Raw genomic sequence first — 14,858 nt, forward strand, 5'->3', positions numbered from 1 at the left:
TTGTGCACAATCAGGAACCCAAAACTAGTGAAATTTCATTTTTGTCCCTTATTGTTCTGATTTCTCCTGCCCATCCTCTGCTTCGGCATTTGTGGTTTCCGTTTTTTTGTCTTTCCTCCTCGCTATGCTTGCCCAAAGGCTGGCTTGTGCATAGGGCACGGATGATTTCCAACCTCCCCCCCCCCCCCCCAAAAAAAAAAATCCGAGTTTGTGCTCGACGTTCCATCACTAATGATCTTGTTGTTGATGGGATACTAAACACTAATCTTCTCCTTCCCCCTCCACCCCCAGCACTTGGGTCGACAGATAGGGCTCACACGTACCCCCCACCCCCGATAAAGATCAGGCCCAGGGAGGGATGATTGTTTGAGCTGTTATCTTTCCAATTGTTGATTGTTCCCTCTGCATGGGGTTCGGGAGGTGTGACCTGAGGCGTGATCAATCTCTGAAGGTGAGTGCGCTTCCTTCCGTGGGGGCCACCAAAAGGAAGGAGCGCGTCATTAGAGGTGCTGGTAATCACAGGCATTCCCCCATGATGAAGAGTACTTCATCTCCAACAACACAACCTCCATCTAATATAAAAAATGGAATGAGCCCAAAGACACAATGAAGCTTCCAGATGCACACCACTATCTCATGGTGTCATGCACAGGAGGAGGTCAGACCTTTTCTATTGTGAATCCAGTAGTCATTCATGGAGGGTGTGGATGCAGTTGGAAGCCCACAAAAGCTGTACATTCCTGTTTGCAATGGAACTCTGCTTCAGGGGGCAGACAGTGCCTGTCAAGCCCAAAAACTGCTTAAAACTACGCTCTTCCCTGCAGATCATGTTCGTGTAGAGACTCATCGAATACTGAATTCTTCATGTGGTGTCATATACACTCAGCTGCTTGATGGTATGGCTGAGGGAGTTATTCAACATTATCTCTCTTATCAGGGCATGACTGCAGTCCATCGGGTTATAAAGAGAGCTAATGCAGAATTAGTGCCTACCTGCACCCTTTTCTTAATGTTTGGTCAAAGCTCCTGTCAAAGATCAAGGCAGTCTATGAAGTCATAAACATCAGACCTTATGTACTACACCCAACACATTGCTGCCAATGTGAATATTATAACCATACTTGCATGTCCTGTAAAAACACAGCCAATTGTGTAACTTGTGGTGAGGATGTTCATGAGGGAGATTGCCCACCTCTTCCCAGCAGCATCAACTGCACTGGTAACCATGCTGCTTCATCCAAATGCCTGGTGTGCCTTGATGAGCAAGTTGTTTGGGAGAGCCAGGTGAAGCAAAAGATACCCCTCAGTATTGCTCACAAAATATTAGCTAGCCAAAAGCCTTGCATAGTACAGTGCCATTGTTGCTACATCATGATGCACGAAAAATATGGCCATGCAAACCCTCGACCTCCAGTTCAGTGCTACAGGTGTCAAATTGCCAAATTACCTGTTGCTAAGATGACATTCTCATCTTTGCCAAGTACAGTTGTTCAACACACCAAAAAACCCCTGTGCCCACTGGTACAGTCACTTGTGATGCAACCAGAACAACAGAAATTTAAAAAGAAATACTCCCAAGTTGACTTCGCGCACTTGAAGTCGCCAAAAGTCTGACAAACACAGAGGTACTAAGAAGTCAAACAAAGACAAACATTCTTCCCCTTCTCTAATTCGGAGATCCTCTATTGTAGTGACACCACATGACACCCCTTTCCAGCTGCCCTCCATTTCACTGGTGCAAATCACCAACTGATTTCCACCTTGGAATCAGCTGACTGACCCAGGGAAGTTACTGGTAATTGTGAAGAAATAATGGAATAGGATCATCCAGTCTCGGAACACTTTAGTAGTATGCAGCCGAAATTTGGCACTCGATAGACAGCGAAGTAATCACCCCTTATAGGAGAATATTTAATGGCATCAGATCACACAGGATACACAGCTACTATTGCTATCACAGTGCCCAGTTGTGTTACACATCCAAGAAATGAAATTAAGCCCTGAAGACCAGTTTGACCTCATGCCCTGCACTTGATGTGTTTCAGTCTTCCATCCAAGAAAAGAACTCCAGCTCGGGGGGGTGGGGGGTGTCATGATGCTCATTCGGGATGATGTCGATAGCTAAACCATTTCATTGAACACCCAGCTACAAGCCGCTGCTATATATCTTTCTTTCTCTGGTTAGACACTTTCTCTTTGTAACATCTACATACCTCTATCACCTGAGCTCACCAGGGCCGACAAACTGCAACTTACTGCTCAGCTCCCTCAACAGAAAAGAGGTTCACTCCTGGCAGATATCCTCAACCACCTTACTTCATTTCTCCCAACACTGGTGAACCCACATTTCTTTCCTATTCCACACACATTTTTTTGCACCTGAATCTCTCATTCTGTACTACACAGCTTGCCTAACATCTAGAGTGGTGAGTCCTCTCAGACATGTACTTGAGCAACCATTTCTCGTGTGTAATTTGTCTGCTAACTTGTGTCCCAGCTACGCGTAAGACAGCTTTCTAAAGCTGACCGAAGGCTCTACACTTCACTGGCAACCTTTGATGAACAATGTTTCCACAGCAATGGCACTCTGAAAGTTATCCTTACTGCCACAGAATTTCCATCCCCTGAACCATTTCTCTACCACAACGTGTCAGAGTTCTGTGGTGGACTGAGGAATGTTGTGACCCACTCAGGAATGTGCTCTCCGTGTATTTGAATGCCATCCCACAAAGGACAACTGTATTCATTCTAAACAGTTGCATGCAAAATGTTGTTGTATTGTCAGAGACAGCAAAAAACCTAGTATGATCTCTCTTACTAATTCTCTAAACCATTTTACTCCCTCTGCTGCTATCTGGAGTAACCTATGTTGGATTTCTGGGCACAGGGTACGTCTCTCAATTTCCTGGCCTGGCTGTAACAAAAGAGGTCATTGTGGACCCTATAGATATTTCTGACACTTTGGGTGGATACTTTGCAGAGATCTCGAGCCCCACCCACTATCATCTCGCGTTCCTACCTCAGAAACTAACTGAGAAATTTTGAGGGGTATCTTCCCCCTCTCAGAATCTCTGAATGCTACAATAACGTTTTCACTATGGGGAAGCTCAACCATGCCCTCACCTTGTCATGATCTCCGCTCCAGGACCAAACTATATTCACATTCAGATGTACAGCACTTCTCTCTAGATGGCAGGCACTGAGTCCTTTGTGCATATAATTGCATATGGACAGACAGCATGACAGATGTTGGCGTGAAGCCACTGTAACCCTCTTACTCAAGCCTGGTAAGGACAAACATCTTACATCCAGTTTCCCTCATCAGCATTGTCTGCAAGATGATGGAACGCGTGACCAGTGGTCAGCTGGTATGGTTGCTCGAGTCTCAGAATTTGCTAACAAATGCACGCTGTGGATTTTGCAAGCACTGCACTGCAGTTGATCATCTCTTCATCCTGTCAACCTATATTATGAAAAATTTTCTGTGGAAATGTCGGACTGTAGTTATGTTTTTCGATTCAGAGAAGGCTTACGCTACCTGCTGAAGGACGGGTATCCTCAGTACAATGCACACATGGGGCTTCCGAGGCTGCCCGCCCCAATTTATTCAGAAGTTTTTAAAAGACCAGGTTGTCGAGCTATGTTTGGTTTGGCTTTGTTGAACACTTTTATTCAGGAAAACGGGATGTCTCAAAGCTCTGTGCTGAGTGTAGCCCTTTTCATCACAGCTATTAACCCTGCCATGGACTGTCTCACACCAGGTATTTCAGGTTCTCTTTTCATTGATGACTTTGCAATCTACTGCAGCTCTCAATGGGCCTGGTTAGTTGTGCGATGACTTCAGCATTGTCTCGACTGTCATTACTCGTAGAGCATCAACAGTGGCTTCCACTTTTCCACTGAAAAAACTGTCTGCCTGAAGTTTGGTGACGTTAGGAGATTCTTCCATTGTCCTTACATCTCAGACGTATTGCTTTTCCGGTTTGCCACAACCATGAACTTACAGGGGTTCATACTTGACAGGAAACTCTGTTGATCCTCCCACATATCTTAATGGATAGCACGCTGTACCCATTCACTAAATATCTTACATATTTTAAATGGTACTTCATGAGGAGTGGATTGGAAAATCCTCCTTCACATATACCAGTCCCTTTTCCTATCAAAAACAAGACTAAGTGTCTTGTTTACTCATCTGCATGACTGTCTATTTTACCCCATCTCAACACAATCCACCATTGAGGTGTATGTTTGGTTACTGGAGCTTTCTACACTAGCCCAGTTATGAGTCTATACAGATGCTGCTGAACTACCTCTGTCATACTGGCATGCTGCCCTCTTCAACAGATATGTGTGTTGTCTGTCTTCTGTACCCAACCACCCATCCTTTGCAGCCTCTCTGGTTGACGACCTTGACCACTAATAAGGGATAAGTGCAACTTCTTCATTGCCCTCCAGAGTTCACTTTTGTATAAAGGCATTGGATGCTTAACCTTATTATAACTGCCACATTCCCAATTGGTGAGAGCCCTTCACCGCCTTGGTTTTGCGCAGAGGTCCACTTCCCAAGAACACTATTCTAGAATCGACCTGTCGCTGTAAGTTTCTCAAACTTTATATGTGACTTGGGGACGGCACCTTCGTATACTCTGGTGCCTTTAAAACCGACTGTGCTATCAGATTGCTTTTGTCCTTGGAAAATATTTTCAATACTCTCTTCTAGAACAGTCCTCAATTTGTTCTTACTGCAGAGTTTTCTGCCCTCTATCAGACCTCCCAGTACATCTGACAGTACAGGCTTCTCAATTGTGTATTATGTTCCAATACACTTAGTGCCCTCCAGACCCTCTGTGTGCTATACACGTACCTCCTCTTAATACAGTGAATTCAAGAATGCCTGCTCGCTGATGATGGAGCCCCGTGATGTTCATGTGGTGCTCTGGTCATGTTGGACTATCAGGGAATGAAACTGCTGATTCTGTGGCCTCTCTGTTGCTGCACATAGGAACATTGGATCACTCTGGCATGAGAAATGGTCTTCTCTATATGGGAACAACAATTTAATTTTCAGCCATTTGAGAGAAGTCCTCAAAGGGGGAGGAATCGTGTTTAGCTATTCCTCTATGCCAGATGCCAGTCGATTCGGCTCTGAGTATTATGAACTTCAAATTCATTCAGTAATTCATTTTAAGTTCTGACGCAGATGCTTCTGAATTCATCTGTTTCGCACCATGAACAACAACAACCACCACCACCACCACCACCACCACCACCACCACCACCAACAACAACAACAACAATGAGAGAATTTTTTAAATGCAAATCAGGCAGAACTGAGCTTTTCCATTAATGTCTCACATGCTGATGTCACATTGATTTGATATTGATGCCTAGAAATTTTGGCCCATTCTGCACCCACTGAGTTCCCTTTCAGGTACCTACAAGTCATGTTTATATTTTTGGTATTTCATAATATAACTTAATGTAAAATAAGGAAAAGGCAACCTCTCACCTATAGTGAACTGATGTGTGGTGCACAGACATGTAACAAAAAACAGTATTCCCACTAGCTTCCAAGCTCTTTTTCTTATTCTGATGGAAGTACACAGTCATATAAACAGACACCTGAGTGCATCCAAATGTGGATTCATTGTGTGAACTTTTGCAAGAAAAAGAAGAAACACCCCAAACGTTACTGTAAATACTGTTCTCTGTTGTGTGTTATTGCACCACGCTTCAGTCTGCTGTAGGCGAGTAGTTGCTTTTTCCTTATTTTACTTATTGTTCCATCCAGGAATTTCCATTACTATATAATGTAGCTGTTTACTGAGAATTACTTGTAACCATGTTCCACTATTCTGTCCACTGTGTCAGCTATCGATGTGTTTGGGTCCTTTCTTTGTAATCTCCAAACATAACTGTTTTTGGAGAGTCCTTCAGTGTCTATAATAAACCATACATATCAGTCAAGAACAGAAGTGGACCAAAAGCTGCTGTTCAGTTAAAATTGTCTTCAGCCACAGTTGCCATTATAGTCCACCTAACTCGAAGAGTGTGAGTGTGAGTGTGAATGCCAAGGTATATGAAGAGACCTCAGTAAAAAGTCCTGTTGCTTACTGTTCATGGTTTTCTTTATGGGACTTAAAGTTGTTGTTAGCCTAGGGATTGGTTTGAACACTGTGCTGTACTAGGCATGGTCGTATGAGATGATGTGTGCTGTTGTCTTCCTTTGACCAATGAACTGAATTACCCAGCCAGTTATAAGGAGACTTGCATTTTAATGTGGGTGAAATATGGTTAATTTAATTTTTTCACATTACCAAACATGCCAGATGGGAAAGAAGGATAACCAACAGATAAAAATTATAGGACTGACAGGGTACTGAATTTGAATCTTCTGAATCCACAGTCTGCCACTTTATTGCTGAATAACCTAGCCACATCTCTGACTTACACAGAATAAATACATTATTGATTTTAATTATAGTATGCCACAAGATTATTTCATGTGCAAAATAGACTGAAAATATACAAAACATTTTGTTTCTAGGTTTCTGCAATGAGCACTTCTCCTAAGTGCAAGACATTTTGAATTAAGCTCCTTGCTCAACTTATCGATGTACTGATTCCATTTTACCTGATTATTGGCTCACATAGCAAGAAGAGTTTCTTTTAGTATTTGATGACTAGCATTTACTTTTGGTACATGAATGTAATTTTTGTTCATTTAACATGAATATGAAAGAGTCAGTTGAGAGAACTAATAAATTATGAGACAGAATTTCTGGCCAGTGCATACCTTCAGGAGGCAGAATACATATGTACATTTATAACAATAAAAGTGACAATGCCTAGGGTGTAGAAGTAATAGTTCCTACCCCAGGGAGGAGAGATGGATAGGTTGAGGAAGGTTAAAAAGAAAGGGCACCTCACTTTGACCCCAGGATGAAGCTGCTCACCTGTAATTGGGATGGGGATAAAGAAATAGGAATGGGGAACAGTAGGAGAACAATTACCATTTACTTGGTGAAATGTTTGCCTTTTTTCATTTGATGCAAGTAATGCTGGCAACTGATAGGTAGTTTGAATAATATCAACCTGGATATGCCCAGTGCCCGCGTAATATTCCCGATGGGCTAGTCATAAGAACAGTTGAACAATAAATACTGTGTAAAGTAAAGCCTTCATCAACTCAAAGATTGGTGTTAACACCTCAGTGCTTACTAGGCATAGTTCTACTGGAGGTGGTATACTGTTGCCTTACTCTGATGTTTGAACTGACTTGGCCAGTCATACAATCTACAATCTGCAGTTTAATGTGGATTCCAGACTGTGGCATAACATGCAGTTTTCCTGTGAACAATCACTGCCAGAGATGAAAGAAGCTATAAATGACACACAAAAATTCTGGGAGTGACTGAGCATCAAACATGAGGCCTTTGTAGTTGTAGTCTAACATTTTACAACTGAGCCAAACTACCACAGATTACAGGTGTCTTTGTAGCATAAAAAATTTTCATTTCTCATTCTTTCTCCTGCAGGGCAGAGTGGGGGTGGGGGAGCTAGAACAGACCCAAGGTCCTTTCTTACCTGACCTTTTTTTTTTTTTTTTTTTTTTTTTTTTTTACCTTTGTCTTATGACTGTTCTTTGGACTTTTGAACATTTCACTCTTTTCACCTTTTGAACGCTTTTTCCCTCATCTTTTTTTACTTTTTAAGTTCTAGTCCCCTTTTTGGGTTTGATCTCCACTTTCCAAATTTTACCGAAGTGTAGGTCATTTGGGGAAGGATGTTTGACTGTGGTGCATTATGTCTCCAATGTATGCTGTTATCTTTTACACCTACCAATCAAGGGGTCTACCTCTCCACCCGATAGCCAATGCGCCATGGTGGGGTTGTCATGCACCCTCTCGGTGGTAACTTCGTGACAATGCAGAGATCCTACTGTCAATACATTTTTTGGTACCTTTCCTTGTCAGCCAAGGGGTAGGTGCCGTCCACTCTGGAGTACTGGGACTCCAGGCAATGGCTGTTGTGCCAAGTGGCCTTTGCCTTGGTGGAGTGGCGCCAACGGGAAGAGCCTCTGATTGGAGTGAGCGGCTTAGGGGCCGATGATCTGCAATGAAACAGATCAAACATAATTATGGCTGTGCCGACACAGCTGTCTCATCAGCCAGAAACAGTGATTTTAATGCAGAAGTTTACAATCCTATGGCATTTTTGTCATTGACATGCCTCAAGACGAGAGCCAGGCAAGGAGAAATGGAAGTGGACAGTTTATCGAGTTCTTGGTTTGTTCCTGCACTGTTGGTGGCTCTTTTGCTACAATGAAACCAATGTTTTTCATTGAAAATGCCTAGTCACCATTTGGCAACAGGGGTGATTAGACGTTTCAAGGTGGCCCCTTGTTAAGACAAGGACCAGCAGCCACAGGCTGTGGGCCAAAGAAAAGTATAGTCCTCTTCTCTCCCGGGAGATAAAATAGGGAACTCTTCACAGAATTTGAAGTCTCAAAAGGATAAACAGAAAGATAAGCTACCTGCTGAGGCTTCGGATGTTCCACTCTCCAGCCCTGCAGTGGTTGAGCTTACGCACATGGATGAAGGATCACACAGTCAGATGGACCACAACGTGATCGTGAAGTAATCACACTCATCTTTTCCATTTGCTACTTTCTCAGACCTGACTCCAATGCTCCTTGAGTGGAACTGTAACAGCTACTGTCCCCATTTGACTGAACTTGTCATTTAATGGCTGTTGTTGTTGTTGTTGTTGTTGTTGTTGTGGTCTTCAGTCCTGAGACTGGTTTGATGCAGCTTTCCATCCTACCCTACCCTGTGCAAGCTTCTTCATCTCCCAGTATCTACTGCAACATACATCCTTCTGAATCTGCTTAGTGTATTCATCTCTTGGTCTCCCTCTACGATTTTTACCCTCCACTCTGCCTGCCAATGTTAAATTTGTGATCCCTTGATGCCTCAGAACATGTCCTACCAACCGGTCCCTTCTTCTCGTCAAGTTGTGCCACAAACTCCTCTTCTCCCCAATCCTATTAAATACCTCCTCATTAGTTATGTGATCTACCCATCTAATCTGCAGCATTCTTCTGTAGCACCAAATTCCGAAAGCTTCTATTCTCTTCCTGTCCAAACTATTTATCGTCCATGTTTCACTTCCATACATGGCTACACTCCAAACAAATACTTTCAGAAACGACTTCCAGACACTTAAATGTATAATCGATGTTAACAAATTTCTCTTCTTCAAAAACACTTTTCTTGCTATTGCCAGTCTACATTTTATATCTTCTCTACTTCGTTATTTTGCTCCCCAAATAGCAAAAATCCTTTACTACTTTAAGTGTCTCATTTCCCAGTCTAATTCCCTCAGCATCACCTGACTTAATTCGACTACATTCCAGTATCCTTGTTTTGCTTTTGTTGATGTTCATCTTATACCCTTCTTTCAAGACACTGTCCATTCCGTTCAACTGCACTTCCAAGTCCTTTGCTGTCTCTGACAGAATTACAATGTCATCGGCGAACCTTTAAATTTTTATTTCTTCTTCATGGATTTTAATACCTACTCCGAATTTTTCTTTTGTTACCTTTACTGCTTGTTCAATATACAGATTGAATAACATCGAGGAGAGGCTACAACCCTGTCTCACTCCCTTCTCAACCACTCTTATAACTGCCATCTGGGTTCTGTACAAATTGTGAATAGCTTTTCGCTCCCTGTATTTTACCCTTGCCACCTTTAGAATTTGAAAGAGAGTATTCCAGCCAACATTGTCAAAAGACTTCAGCTATTGATCTCTGTTTGCAGCCTTAGTATCTTACCTGGTTCTTTGACATGTCCACGGTGATTTTTGTGACAGTGACTGTTTCCCTATCATTCTCTCCCTCTCCACTCACAGACATCTAGAGCATGCTCCACGTTGGTCACTTTTGAAAGCTGATTGGCAGGCTTTCTCCTCTACAGCCACTGTTGCAGCCAGTTATGTGGCGGGTTTTCACAAATTGGAACAGGATACTGTTGATACTATTACTAATGCTGCAGCAGTGATGATACCCCACTCCTCTGGCTCATCCCTATGTCAGCTAGTGCTATGGTGGTCTGAAGATATCGTGACTGTCATAAGGGAACATTGCAGGGTACTTCAACAGCACAAGCACCATCACTTTATGGATAATTTAATAGCACTCAAGAGACGCTGGACAAAAGCATAGTTTTTAGTAAAGAAAATGAAGCAGGCGCGTTGGGAGCACTTTGTCTCGGCTGTGTGATCCTGCGTCCTATTGTCCCAAGTATAGACTAAGCTCCACCACATTCGTGGCCATCCACCATCTTCTGTGGTTCCTGGCATCCCTATCAATGGTAACATCTGCACTGATCCCATGGTACATACTGAATGATTTGCAGTACGCTTCTCTAAAGTCTCTGGTTGCAGTACCATCCTCATTTCCTGACCCAGAAGCACCTTAGAGAGTGCTATCTACTATCTTTGTATGCACATGGCTCTCTATCAGATAATGTCCGTTTTGCTAAATACGAGCTTTGCAGCACTTTGGCAGTGTGTTGAGATATGGCCCCTGGATCCGACAAAATCCATCTTCGTACTGACAACATGAGACATATCCTCAGGCTTTTTAGTCGCATTTGGTGGGAGGGAGTATTTCCCTCTCAATAGTGGGAAGGTATTACACTCAAGAGCCAAAGAAACTAGTCCATCTGTCTCATATTGTGTAGTAGGGCCCCTGCGAACATGCAGAAGTGCCGCAGCATGACATGGCATGAACTCGGGCTAATGTCTGAAGTAGTGGTGAAGGGAACTGACTCCATGGATCCTGCAGGGCTGTCCACAGATTTGTTAGAGTATGAGGGGGTTGAATTCTCTTGTGAACAGCATGTTGCAAGGCATCCCAGATATGCTTGATAATATTCATGTCAGGGGTGTTTGGTGGCCAGCAGAAGTGTTTAAACTCAGAAGAATGTCCCTAGAGCCATTCTGTAGCAATTTTGGATGTGTGCATTGTCCTGCTGGCATTGCCCAAGTCTGCCAGAATGCACAAAGGACATGTGTGGATGCTGGTATCAGAAAGGATGCTTACATATGTGTCACCTATCAGAGTCGTACCTAGATGTATCAGGGGTCTCATATCACTTCTACTGCACATGCCCCACACCATTACTGAGCCTCCACCAGCTTGAACAGTCCCCTGCTTACATGCAGTATCCATGGATTCAAGAGGTTGTCGGCATACCTGTACACATCTATTCGCTCTATACCATTTGAAACAAGACTCGTCCCACCAGGCAACATGTTTCCAGTCACCAACAGGACAATGTCAGTGTTGATGGGCCCAAGCGAGGTGTAAAGCTTTGTGTCGTGCAGTCATCGAAGGTACATGTGTGGGCCTTCATGTCCAAAAGCCCACGTCGATGATGTTTCGTTGAATGGTTTGCATGCTGACACTTGTTGATGCCCAGCATTGAAATCTGCAGCAATGTGCAGAAGGGTTGCACATCTGTCATATTGAATGATTCTCTTCAGTCGTTGTTGGTCCCATTTCCTGATGTTCATGGTACACTTGTGAAATAGTCATATGGGAAAATCCCCACTTCATCGCTACCTCGGAGATGCTGTGCACTATCACTCGTGTGCTGACCATAACACCAAGTTGAAACTCATTTAAATCTTGATAACCTGCCATTGTAGCAGCAGTAACTGATCTAACACCTCTGCCAGAAACTTGTTGCCTCATATGGACATTGCCAACCACAGTGCCACCATCTTCTGCCCATTTACATACCTCTGTATTTGAATACCCATGCCTATACCAGTTTCTTTGGCACTTCAGTCTATTACACCTGTCCTAAAACAGGGAAAGGACCCACATATTTTAACACTCTATTGGCCAATCTCTCTGACAAATGGATTGTGATCAACTGCATCTTTGTTGGTTCCTTGAAGCCGGAGGGCATATATCACGATTCCAGAGTGGGTTTCAGACTTTCCAGTCCACCTCAGATCATTTGGTTCATTTGGAATGTGCAGTGCGCAGTGCTTTCATGCATCTCTGATTGCTGTGTTCTTCGACCTACAGAAGGAATTTGATATCGCATGCCAACATCACATCCTATCTACACTGGATGAGTCTGGTTTCAAGGGCAGTTTATCCATTTTTATCCAGAATTTTGTTTCTCTCCTATTTTTGAGGTCCTGACTCCCAGCAGCCAATATGTACAGGAAGCTGGAGTCCCTCAGGGATCAGTTCTGAGCATAATGCTGTTTGCTATCACCATCAATGGTATTGTAAACGCAGTGGGCCCCACAGTCTTCCTGTCGCTGTACTTGGATGATCTTTGTCTGTACTATGCCTCTGCGTCAGTGTGCATTACTGCGTGCCATCTTCAGGGTGCTGTCTGGAGAGCCCATGACTGGACCCTGAATCATGGCTATCAATTTTCTCTTGCAAAATCATGAGTTATGCATTTTTGTTGACTGTGCACTGTGCACCCGCACATAAAAATTTATCTTGTTAACCAATTACTTGAATTCACTGAAACTTTCCAATTCTTAGGTACTTTATTTGACAATGAGCTAATTGCATGAAGCAGCTGAATGATCTCTGTTTTCCTCATGGCGCATGGACTGCACAGTTCCGAGATTTTACAAGGTGCTGATTTTATCCCACTTTGACTTGGATGTGTTGCAGATTGGTCAGCAGCACCATCCCTACTGAGGTTGCAGGACTCTTTTCGCCACACTGGCATGTGGTTGGTAACGGGGGCCTTCCGTACGAGGCCTGTTGACATCCTCCTGCCTGAAGCAGGTGTCCCACTACTGTGTGTTAGATGACAGCAGCTTCTGGCAAGTTACACAGTCTAATTTGTCAGATGTCCACCCATCCATGTCACCCAACTCTGTTCCACAACCAACAGTTCAGACTGTTTGCGCATTGTCCAAAACTTGGTAGACTAGCTCGGATCTGATTTGATGCTCCACTGAAGGACCTCCAACAGCCCCTGTTAGTCTGTGTTCATAGAGCTACCTCTTGACACCCCCTCCTCCCTCCCTCCACCCGTGGGTTGGTGGGCTGTACCATGTCCTGTGATATGCATGGACCTCTTCCGTGGTGCCAAGATTGATGCTGCTCCTACCTTTCAGCAACTCCTGTTTCTTTCAATCCTCCTCAGTTATTCTAATTTGGTATGCATCTACATAAATGGATAGAAAGTCAGTGAAAAGGTCTGTTAAGCTTTTGCTCGTGGAAGGGGTCATGAGAAGCACTCCGTGGTGAGTGCGTGCAGGTTATACACTGCAGAGTTAGTTGCCATCTCTCAGGTTTTGCAGTACGTCAAATCCCAGGTCATAACAAACTGTCTGATCTGTAGTAATTCCAGGAGTTGCTTAAACTGCATAACCCTGTGCTACCCCAAAAATCTTTTGGTAACTAACATCCAGGACCAACTGGCTGACCTCTACAGCTTTGGAAAGACAGTGACCTTCATCTGGACACTGAGCCACATAGGCATTCCAGGAAATGAACTTGCTGATTGTCTAGCTAAAGCTGCAACTACAGGAGATCAACTTGACGTTGGGGTACTGGGCACAGATTCACAATTACAACTTCGACGCAATATTTTGAGGCTCTGGGAATAGGTGTGGCATACATCTTTCCAGGCCTCTCGGGAAGATGCCATTGTGTTGTGCTGACTACACATCAGCCACACGAGACACATACATGAGATCCTTCTGCATTAGGATGATTCTGCTCACGGCAGCTGCAGTAGTCTACTGAAGATAGCGCATGTTCTTGTTGAGTGCACCCAACTGGCCCATCTGGGGCACACACTCAGGTTGCCTACCTCAGATGCTTGCAGATGACGTGACAGCTCTTACCGAATTGTTGCATTTCTTAAGGGAAAGTGGATTTTACTCTAAAATAAAATACTACTCCAGTTCCATTGTTAGGGGTGGTTGTAGGGGGGGGGTGAGAACCTCCCCCTGTGACTTCCAAGAGACTGCAGGTTATTCTCCCATCCCCCCTCCCCCTCCCCCCCTCCTTGTTTTGCCTTTAGACCCTCTTGTGCAAGACACTGCCTGGATGATCTCTCTTTTCTTTTACCTATAGCGTTAAAACTACTGTCAAGCCCTTTTAAACTCTTTAACTTATTTATATAATTTGAGCAGCTAAATCCCCATATTTTTGCTTGATACCTTTTTACATGTTTCCCTCATGAGGGACTGATGATCCAGTAGTCTAGTCCCTTTAAACACATAATCACATTAGTTCTCTTAAAGTTCCGGTTGAAGGAACATTTGTGTTAGAAAGCTCAAGGTCTTAAAAATGTTATATCGTTATTATTTATTTTATGTGATTTTTACATAATGTATAAGAAAATTTAATTTTAATTTTTTTCTAATATCTGTACCTGTCCAGTATGATAATATATGCTCTAAAATCTCATAATATTGTAATGTTGTAACTATATTTATCATTAGTTAGGAATGACTTATTAAAATCACTCTCTAAACAATGGAAAGTCCAGGTTGGATTTTCAATGATTGTGGAAAGGATAGATTGCTGGTCACAATAAAGATGTCACATTGAATTACAGACAGGCACAATGAAAAGACTGTTACGCTTTTGGCCAAAGCCTGCGTTACAAACAGAAACACATTCTCTTTCACACAAGCGAGCACACCTCACACACATGACAGCTATCTCTGGCAGTATAGCTCAGACTGTAGTCGTGCCTGTCTGCAACTCAGCGTGTCATCTTTATGGTGTGTAGCGATCCATCCTTTCCATAACTGTTACAACCCCTGTTTGCTTTATATGGAGACA

General features: G+C 43.3%; 1 protein-coding gene across 2 annotated transcripts in view; it reads left to right on the plus strand.

Annotated features, from left to right (window-relative positions):
- Positions 1-14,858, plus strand: part of LOC126356558 (dipeptidyl peptidase 9) — a 196,461-nt gene that overhangs the window by 5,446 nt on the left and 176,157 nt on the right. The gene's annotated exons all lie outside the window — the stretch shown is intronic.

This window comes from Schistocerca gregaria, chromosome 1, assembly GCF_023897955.1.
Source record: "Schistocerca gregaria isolate iqSchGreg1 chromosome 1, iqSchGreg1.2, whole genome shotgun sequence".
Lineage (NCBI taxonomy): Eukaryota > Metazoa > Arthropoda > Insecta > Orthoptera > Acrididae > Schistocerca > Schistocerca gregaria.